At 36.6% G+C, this 11,293-nt stretch overlaps 1 non-coding gene across 1 annotated transcript; it reads left to right on the top strand.

Annotated features, from left to right (window-relative positions):
• The first annotated feature begins 6,980 nt into the window (after positions 1 to 6,980).
• Positions 6,981 to 7,087, top strand: LOC127241555 (small nucleolar RNA R71). Its single transcript, XR_007836552.1, has one exon. It is a non-coding gene; the product is annotated as a small nucleolar RNA R71 (small nucleolar RNA).
• Positions 7,088 to 11,293: the final 4,206 nt, after the last annotated feature.

The raw sequence follows: 11,293 nt of genomic DNA on the forward strand, positions 1-11,293 counted from the left end.
AAATAAAATATTTTTTAATATAATATTTTATATTAATATTCATTAAATATATATGTAGATCTTGCATGCACCGTTGCAGTGAAACTAAAGTTGAATTAATGCTTGCTTATAAATGTTCAACTTGCTTTCCATGCAACAGTCGCTTGTTTTCCGCGCTCACTGGTGTCTGTGTAGTCGCTGCTTGTTTTCCACGCTCGATGGTGTTTGTGCAGCTGCCGCTTGCTTTTTGTGCAACCGCCGCTGACTAGCGGAAATAAATAATATTCACTCAATTAATGTCACTCGCTGAAACAAATGCAGAGTTAATGTAGGGGAAATAAATGCACCGATGACTTATGCGTTGAGTTAATGTAGCCATCACTTCGCTCAATTCTAGGCATAGATTTTTGCATATTGACTGCACAGATTTCCGCTCGCACTTTTGACTTGTTGTCGTTGTTTGTTGACTTTCACCCATCGCTAGCGTTGACTTTGTCACTTGTGTTGATAGTTGACTTTTGGCGTTGACCTTTGACTTTTGCGCAATTTTCTATTTTTTGCTCTTGAAGTCATTTTTTCTGCGTTTTGAGACCAAAATCAAAAGTTGTCATTATTTTATCAATTACTAGAGAATATATTTCCATAAAATGAATTTCAGATCTTTGTAAAAAACATTGGGCCACAAGTCTTACTTTATATCTGACAATTTCATTATTTTCATTTCGTTTTCGAATAAATAACCATTTATACCAACAGACTTAACACCTTCACGTATTTGAACAATGGGTCCAAAATATTTTTGTTTTGCCAATGCATTCAATTTAGACTGGATCGCATCTTTCCATTTTGGTCAATCTAATCTTTTTCGACATTCATCAATTTATCTAGGTTCTAGATTCTTATTATTTTCCATTAGATCAAGTGCTACATCATATGCAAAATTATTATCCATAGTTATTTCCTTTCGCTTCCAATGTTTTCTGGTTGTAACATAATTTATTGAATTTTCAGGAGAATGTTTATTAGAATAAACTCCTTCGGGATTTTGATCTATGTTACTAGTTTCTTGAGACTTTTGATCAACATTCAATTCCTTAATTTTTTATTTGTTCATCTTTTCTTTTGAGAATTGTTTTATTTGGAACCTATAAGTCTGCCACGTTTCAGGCGTGTAATTGATTCATTAGCACTTTACATTTTTCCTTCAGGAACAACAATTTTAGTAGGTGCATTTTCTGCAACTATATATGTTCTAGTGACTCTACTGGCATCACAAAAAACATCAGGTAGTTTATTTGCAATTTGCTGCAAATGCACAATTCTTTGTACTTCTAAGTCATTTTAATTTGTGCGAGGATCAATGAGAGTAGATGGTATATTCCAAGTAATTTCCTTTTTAAGTTGATCAGTTTCTCTCCCTAATGTCGGGAAATGTGACTCGTCAAAATGACAATCAGCAAAACGAGCCGTAAATAAATCACCAAGTAATGTTCCAAGATATTTAATAATAAATGTATATTTGTAACAGACATATATCATCAATCTCCGTTGATGGCCTATTTTTGTATGTTGTGGCGCTATAATCGGCACATAAACTGCGCACCTAAAAGTTCATAGAATTTGAAATATTAGGCTTTTTATTGTACACTAATTGTACTGGGGAGTAGCTATGATAACTTATCAGTCTTAACTTTATTAATGTTGTTGCATGTAAAACTGTATGTCCCCAAGCAGATACGGGAAGTTCAAATTTCATCAACATTAGCAATTAATTGCAGGCTCTTTATAAGTGATTCAACTACACCATTTTGAGTATGTACATGAGGTACATGATGCTCAATATCAATCCCAATAAACATGCAATAATCATCAAATATCTTGGATGGATATTCACCAGCATTATCAAGATGAATTTTTTTTATTGAGTGATCTGAAAATTGTGCTCGCAATTTAATTATTTGAGCAACTAATTTCACAGAAGCCAAATTGCGAGTAGATAACAAACATAAATGCGACCATCGAGTAGATGCCTCAATAAGAACCATAAAATATCTGAATGGTTTGCATGGTGGATCTACAGGTCCATATATATCATTGTGAATTCGTTTTAGAAATGTTCGGGATTCAATTCCCAATTTTGTTGATAATGGTTTAATTATTAACTTCCTTTGTGAGCAACAAACACATTTCAAATAATTTATTTTCAATATCCTTTGATTTTACTAACCGGTCGCACGTTCAATCAAATATTTCACATATTATGTGATCACAATTTAATGTAATACAGGGGAAGGGTTCGTCTCCACAAGGATTGCGTGATTCACTCTTTCGCATTCTAATACAGTACAAAAAAAAGGGAATTTTCTTTTGTTATCTAATGAAGACAAAATAACAAAGCAATTAAATCAACAGATAACAAGCTATTAAGGGGATGTCTGACTCAAGGGGTGATGCAGATGTGGCACTTGAGTTTTATCATTGATTCAATAAAGTTAGTTTTTATTAAAGTATCAATAAAATGGTTATAGTTATCAACAAGCTCTGACAACCAATTTTTCCTTACAGTGTAGGTAATTAAGGTACGACCATTAACTACCCCTAATTAAGATAATAAAACTAGGTGTGCCCATAAGAAATATTTCCTAATCGCATTCTAATTTAGAAAAACCCAATTCAAAATAATTACTACCCTAGAGGAGCAATTAGATTCGATTTTCTAACCTCCGGGAAGGAACTACTCAACCCGGTTGTCACCTATTCAAGTGCGAATACAATTACGGATATCCTACCTGAATTGACTTTAGATTATCAGACTAATTTAAATATCGGTACCAAAATATCCAATCAATCTAACAATAAAAAATGTTATTTTCAGAATTAGACAAATATTGATAATAAAAAAAAGACTCTTATAAAGAAAGTCAAGAATCTCCAAAACATAAGAACCAAACCATTATCATCCCCCAAACCAGAAAAGTATCTACTTCATAATTAAATAGCAAAGAACAATAAAGAAAGATAAAGTCATAGTTGGAGGGGAAATCTTCTCTGCCGATTTGCTCCTACGTGATCTATATGTCAGTCTCTTGCTCTTTTGCGTATCTGCTTATGGCCATCCTCCCCCATTTGCGTATGACTCCGCATCTTTTTATTTAATTTTTGCCCTAATTATTTTATAGCTGGTCTTTTGGGCCTTTAATTAAATTCTCATGTCAGGAGGGTGTGGTTAGTTATGGTCGTGACTAACTTGATTGTCCAATGCTGATTTTTTTTCTTCTTTTTTTCCTCCAAATTTGCTTTTTCTCTCCTGCACATCGGAAATAAAAAATACGCATAGAAATTAGGTAGAATCCACTCAAAATCAATCAAATATCGCATATGATATGAATATAAAATGCATGCGAATTCTAGCTATCAATTCTCCCCACACCTAGATCATGTTTGTCCTCAAGCATGGATTCAAAATAAGCCAAAGAAATTGCAAGCGACTCAATATGACAAGAGAAGCCAACACAACCAATTCAATCTGAAATTCAACACGTCGAGCCAAATCGACCTCACAAGATAAAGTGTATACGTACATGCTCTCTGAAGGAAATAAGTGTATAGTTGGCTCAACACTCAGGTAGTGTAACAAAAGATTATCCTATAGGCTTGAGTAAAAATCAAGTCTCCCTTACTTAAGATATTCAAATCTAACATAAAGAATCAAAGAGACTTTCAATAAGAGTTGTAGCGGGGCTTATGGTCAAGGGTAGGAAAAAGGATATACAATGGCTAAAATATGTCAGAAAAGAACACAATAAGAACATGATTGCTAGCACATGAAAGACAAATCGACATAAACAGTGAAACCCTTGACTATTATTCACTACCCAAACTTCAATAACGTAATTATATAATAATACTTCATCAAGATTATTATTTTTCTCCCTTTTTTCAGCTTTTTTTTTCTTTTTTTTTTGTTTTTTGTTTTTTTTTTGGCTTTTGCGTCTATATATATATATATATACACATACCTTCATGACTCATGATCATTCCTGCATACTATGACTTATTCGTACCCAAATTTTGTTTCTAACTAGTACCGAAGAAAATAAGTGCATCACAACATGAATTTAAAGTAATTTTTTCTAACGTAAGGTTCAAATCGGAGAAGGCTTAATATCAAAACAAGGGTATGAGGCTAAAAGATGGTTTATTATAAAAGAAAAAATAGACTAAGAAGGCTCGAATGGGTTAACTAGAGGAATATATTGTGTTGGGTAATAAAGAAATACTTAATGGGCTTACCTAATGCCCTTATCATTTTCAAAAGGCAAGACTCGATAGTTGCAAGTTCATCATGCATAATCACTCAAGTTCTAGGTCATCTAATTGAGCACTACAATCACACATGAAAGAAATTTCCAAAAGTTAAATATATGCAACTTATTTTCTAATGTAACTTTTGGAACATAGGCTCAAATCTCATAGGGTTCAAACGTCGACTTGACTTAACATATCACCAATCAAATGTCATTATTCATGCTAGACAAACCTATCACACAAATCACATTTGACTCACTTCAGACTAATCTAAAAAAATGCAAAAGGATAACAAATCAGGCATAAAAGGTAGCAAAAAAATGAAAATTTTGCCCAAAAATTTGCATAACTCTCCCCACACCTAAAGTATGCATTGTCCTCAATGTAAAGTGAAGTAAAATAAGAGAGGGACTTCCCTGTAGTCCGTAAGGGGTGGAGCAATTGTCAAAGTGTGTTCTTTGCTTGCCTCGCCAACGCCTTGTGAGTCGGCCGCGCCTTCGCCTTCAACAAGAGCCAGAAATTATTTTTCAAAAAACCTGCACCAAACCAAACAAAACCATCAAAAGTATTATTAACATTAAAACAATAAAAGGAAAAACACAAAGATTAAAATTAAAGAAATCAATTAAATGGTTTGTGTTGTCTCCCAAAAAGCGCTTTTCTTTATAGTCTTTGAGCTAGACTTCGTCTCGCATCAATTCTGAACATCAAAATCGAAAAAGGGTGCCAACTTTATAGGATCAAGTGAGGGTCCCTCGTGGTATGATTTGAAGCGATATCTATTGGCCACGCACTTTTTCTTCGGCTTAAAATTTTGATTTTCTTTATGACGCTTTTTCGCTGCCAACAATGGTGATCCCTTGGGAATCCATCTCAACTTTTTGACAAATTTTTTTCTCTTACTCGTTGTCATCTCTTCAGTTGATCTTTTCTCTAACTTCTTTGTCAATACAGATTTTCGTTTATTCTCATCACCAAATTCATAGCTTTCCTGCACCGCAGAATTAATAAGATTAATGGAATATAACAATTCAAATTCAACTGGACATTTGATGGGATTAAAAATATTGAAATGAAATTCTTCTCCATCAAACTCCAAGCTGAATGTGACTTTTTTAACATCTATTTTCGCTCCTGTAGTGCACATAAAAGATTTTCCTAACAAACGAGGCGGTGGATTAAAGTAGTGTGCATCATGTATATCCAGAATATAAAAATCAACAGGAAAAATTAATTCATTCAGTTGAACTAGTACATCTTCTATCATACCATCAGGATAAGTATTGGTTCGATCAACAAGTTGAATAATAATTTCTGTTTCTTTTAGAGGCCCTAGATTTAAAGAGTCATAAATTGATCGTGAAATGACATTAATAGCAGCTCCTAAATCTAGCATAGCCTTAGTTATCTCAATTTTTCTAATCTTATAAGGGATAGAAAACATACCCGAATCACTTATTTTAAGTGGTACCTTTCTTTTGAGAACAACATAAACATTCTCACCCGTTATAATGTACTCATCCCCTCGCAAGTTTCTCTTGTTGGTGCACAGTTCTTTAAAAAATTTTGCATACTTGGGAATTTGGTTGATAGCTTTCAATAGTGGGATATTAAGTTCCACCTTCTTGAATATCTTCATCATCTCTTTTCACTTATTTGCCTTTTGTGGTTTCTTCAACCTGTCAGGGAAAAGAGCTGATTTAATTTCAGTAGGAAGAACAGAATTAGGATATACCTTTTCGTGGATCTTAGCTCCCTTTCGAATTTCATTTTCAATTTCCCTTTCGATGTGCTCCTTTGAGATACAAGTTGGACTATCCACTTGCTTCCCACTACGAAGTGTTATAGCACTCGTACTCTTTGGATTAGCTCGGGAAGAACATTCAATCATTGTGTCACTGCAAATAGTGATGACACTGACATTTGCTAGATTTGGCTCAGGCTGAGCGGGGGTCACTTTCCTCTTTCACGTAGTTGTCTTATCTCCACTGACACTTGATTGATCTGACCTTATAATTTGTCAACGGTCGATCTCATCTCTTGTTGGAAATTTTTCGTCTCTGTTGGAACTGCAAGGTAATGGTAGCCATAGACTTCACAAAGTCTTCGAAAGACGGAATGAAGTTGCTTGTGGGTGCTTGGGACGGCGGTTTCTCATAGAAGCGAGGTTGTTGTATCTGCTGGGTAGCTCTGAATGGTTAAGGAGCATTAATCTGCTATGCATTTCCATAGCGCAAGTTCGGATGATCTCTTCAGCCTGGATTGTAGGTGTTGAAGTACGGGTTGTACACTGGAGGTCCATTCACACTATAGTTGCAGCATTTACATCCACTGCATAGCCTTCTTGAAGGGTCGGGCATGCATCCGTAGGGTGGCCTGCACTTGTGCATATTCTAAACGCCTTGACTTGGAGACTCGGGTTAGATTTTTCTACAACCATCTTGCGAACAAAGCTCGTCAACTCATAAAATTGTTGCTACATCGATTGGATAGAATGACCGTTACTGTTTCCGCTCATCTGTCCAACATCCCTCGAGCCAAACTGCCGCGTGTTCTCAGCCATCCGAGCAATAAGATCCTAGGCTTGTGCTTGCGTCTTATTCACTAGAGCTCCACCACTTGCAGCGTCGATGATGTTCCTATCCATCAATGATAAACCATCATAGAAATATTGAATCAATAATTGTGGAGGAATTTGATGTTGTGGAAATTTAATGATAAACTTATTAAATCGCTCCCAATATTCATGGAGCGTTTTACCTGATTGTTGTTTGATGCCACATATCTTCTTTCTCATAATCGCAACTCTAGAAGCCGAAAAGTATTTCTCCAAAAATTTCTTTTTCATGTCGTTCCACATGTCGATGCTTCCAGGTGGGAGATAGTAGAGCCAATCCTTTGCAGCATCTTTGAGAGAGAATGTGACGGCTCTGAGTTTGATTTGTTCGTCAGTAATACCTGGTGGTTTCATGCTGGAGCACACAACGTCAAACTCTTGCAAGTGTTTGTGAGGTTCTTTACCTGCAAGTCCATGAAAAGAAGGCAGTAAATTAATTAAGCCAGATTTCAGTTCAAAAGCAATAGTGTTATTCAAAGTTGGAAAGTTAATGACAATTTCTTGGTCACTTTCAGAGTCACTAGAGCTAGAGATTCTGAGGTGGTTTAAAGAATCGGCCAGCTTTGCAACTTGAGTAGATTTTCGTTGTTTGGCTTCCTTTCGCAGCTTTCGCTCAACCTTCTCGATCTCAAGATTAAATGTCAGTTCACCTATATGAGAAGAACGGGGCATAAACAGGAGGATAAATGAAAATAAAACAAAAGAGTAAAACAAAGCGTCAATCCCCAGCAACGGCGCCAAAAATTAACTGGTCGCACGGTCAATCAAATATTTCACCTATTATGTGATTACAATTTAATGTAATACAGGGGAAGGGATCGTCTCCACAGGGATTGTGTGATTCACTCTTTCGCGTTCTAATGCAGTAAATAAAATGGGGAATTTTCTTTTGTTATCTAATCAAGACAAAATAAAAAAGCAATTAAATCAACGGAAAAATAGCTATTAAGGGGATGTCTGACTCAAGGGATGATACAGTTATGACACTTGTGTTTTATCATTGATTCAATAAAGTTAGTTTTTATTAAAGTATCAATAAATTGGTTATAGTTATCAACAACCTTTGACAACGAATTTTTCCTTACGGTGTAGGTAATTAAGGTACTACCGTTAACTACCCCCTAATTAAGCTAATAAACCTAGGTGCGCCCATAAGAAATCTTGCCTAATCGCATTCTAATCTAGAAAAACCTAATTCAAAATAATTACTACCTTAGAGGAGCAATTAAATTCGATTGTCTAACCTCCGGGAAGGAACTATTCAACCCTGTTGTCACCTATTTAAGTGCGAATACAATTACGAATATCTTATCTGAATTAACTTTAGATTATCAGACTAATTTAAATATCGGTACCAAAATATTCAATCAATTTAACAATCACAAATATTATTTTCAGAATTAAAAAAATATTGATAAAAAAAAAACTCCTATAAAGAAAGTCAAGAATCTTCAAAACATAAGAACTATCATCCCCTAAACCAGAAAAGTATCTATTCCATAATTAAATAGCAAAGAAAAATAAGGAAAGATAAAGTCATAGTTGAAGGGGAAATCTTCTCTGCTGATTTCTCCTGCGCGATCTATCAATCTGTCAGTCTCCCGCTCTTGTGCGTATTCTGGCCGTCCTCCCCCGTCTGCATGTTGACATGGATGTCCAAACGTCAAGATTCACAATTCCAAAGCCTCCCATCGGACCAGCTTCGAGAACCCGAGAGAAAGCCCGCATTGACAAATTACAAGGTTTGATGACGAAGTTTGCAAGTTGAGGAGAAATTAAAGCCCATGTTGCAATAGCCGAAGACTTATCGATGGATGACGACATTGGAGCTTGCAACGCCTCAATCGGACAACTAACGGAAAATTTGTGCAAACCTAGGAGTTTGCTAAAATAGAGGGTTTAATATGTAATTATATAAACCTAGGTTGCACATGCTCAAGTGGGGGGACCATCAATTGGGACCACTTATATATATATATATAATAAGCTCTCACATGCAAGGGAGGGACCATTAGCTAGTTGTTACTCATTGGGAGGTTACTTACTTATACACAACCCATCCCACATTGGAAAATCACTCTACTTGCCCTTTCCCCCACTCCTATAAATAGGACTCTTAAGCTTCTTTGTAACACACACCAAGCAAATATATTTTTGTGAATATTTGATCATTTATGGTCATTTCCTTTATATGGAAAGTTATGCTTGATAGCAATACTTTCTCTTTTAGTCTAATATTTTATGGAATGCAATTCCATTGCATGCTCTATGGGTTAGTTTAAAAATTCGGGTTTGAGTATAAAGCCTCAAGTTCGTGGCATTTGGGGAAGGTGGAAGAGCTCTCCAAAGTGTCGACCGAGGTGGTGCCTTCGTGGAGGATGGTTCGATGCTAGAAGGGTATCGGATCGTTCTTACGATAGTACTTACTTAGGTTTGCTTCTCTTTCGATTATCATTTTTCTTGCTTTATTCGTTTCCGCTTAGGTAATGTGTTCTTTCTTGCTTAGTTAGTTCCGTTTAGTTGTTTGTTCTTTCTCGTTGTTTATTAGATAGTTCCCGTTTAATTAGTTTATTCCGTGTCTTGTGTAGTTGATCAATTTCGGTCCATGAGATGAGATTTTTCCGAATGTCTAGCACATGCAGGACATCCTTCAAGGTTATGTCTTTGCCAAAGGCCATCTTCAGCACCACGTTTCCTATGTCTTGGACCTCAGAAGTTGCGTGATTTCCCAAGTGCATCTTCCTTCCTTTGGTCTCCCTGTAGGTCAAGAAGTTTATTTTATCAGAGCAAATATAACAGTTTGCTCCGGTGTCAATATACCACTCTTTCGGACATTTCACATTATTTGTTTCATACACAACAACAACAAGATCGTCACTATTGAGGTCATGATCACTTCGGTGGCTCGTCTCGACCAGTTGGGAACTCGGCTTCTTCTTTTTCGGTGCTTACAGTCCTTAATCTAGTGTCCTGTTTTACCACAATTAAAGCAGTTACATGTAAATTTGGATTGTTTGGCCTTGCCCTTGTCCGCTTGAGTTGGGCATGCATGTTTCTTAGAGGGATCTCCGACCAGGTTGGCTTTAGCAATATCTTCACCTTTAGCATTGTGCTGCTTTCTATTGCCCTTCTCTATCCAGATTCGGACAATTAGATCTTCAAGCTCCACTTGCTTTAGCTTATGCTTCAGCCTGTGCTTGAAGTTGCTTCAACTCGGGGGCGATTTTTCGATCATCACACTCGTGATGAACTTTTCTAGCAGTGAAATTTCCTCGTCAATAACAGAGTGAACAATGTGTTGAAATTATTCCACTTGTTCGACGACGGACTTGCTATCTACCATTTTATAGTCCATAACCCGGGCCACAACAAACATTTTGGACTCGACATCTCGGACTTTATTTTTTCTCAAGGGCATCCCACAACCCTTTTGCACTATTTATTTTATAATTTACATTATAAAGACAGGTAGAGAGACTACCTAATATGGTATTTCTTTTCATGTAGTCTCCATGTGCCCACGATGCATATTTCACATGTGTCTGCTGGTCCGCACCAAGCTCTAGGGTAATTGGGCCATCGTGCAGCACGAACATGGAAAACTCAATCGCAGTCAAGTAGAAGAGCATCTTCTCCTGCTACCTCTTAAAGTCCATTCCAATGAATGGTTGTGGAACTTGTACATGGGGGATCATCCGTGGGCCAAGCCCAGGTCCAACAATTTGGGTTGCGAAGGAAGCAAATGGTGCGGCCACAAACCCAGGAAAACCCTCACATCCACCTAGGGTAAATCCAGAAAACATAGGGCTACCCATAAAGGGAATTAGCCTAAAAGAGGGAGTAGCAACTTCGGCGGCAGCTCTTTCGGAGACATTGCCGGGGCGTATCTAATTTTCGAATGTTAGTTCAAATGGGTATTGCGAGAATGAAATATACCGTGAACCGAGTCGATGATGGATCCTCTTTCCAAATGTTAGATACGCCCCAGTAGTGCCTCCGGTAGCTGGCGTTCTAACCTAAAGATAAAAACGGTTTATGTCTCCAATGAGAGTGACATATCTGATCGTTGGAGCTCCGGCGAACAAAGCAAGAAAGGAACTGAGTTGGAAAAATTTCCGGAAAGCTAAAATAGAGGAGAGAAGAAGGAGAGAGTTGTTGGTGTGATTAGAATGAAGGGGGAGACCCTTTATATAGGCGTCTCCACTCGGCCAAAATGGCAGGGGATCAATTACGATCATAATTATGACCTTAATTATCGATGTAATTTATTCTAAATTCAAACATTCCGTTTGAAGCAGTTTTGGTTGATTCTAATAACAAACTTCCCGTTTGTAACGATCGTAATTTATTCTAATTTTAAACCTTATGTTTGAAACATTGTAATTTATT

The sequence above is a fragment of the Andrographis paniculata genome, unplaced genomic scaffold, assembly GCF_009805555.1.
Source record: "Andrographis paniculata isolate CXL003 unplaced genomic scaffold, ASM980555v1 Contig82END, whole genome shotgun sequence".
Classification (NCBI taxonomy): Eukaryota; Viridiplantae; Streptophyta; class Magnoliopsida; order Lamiales; family Acanthaceae; genus Andrographis; species Andrographis paniculata.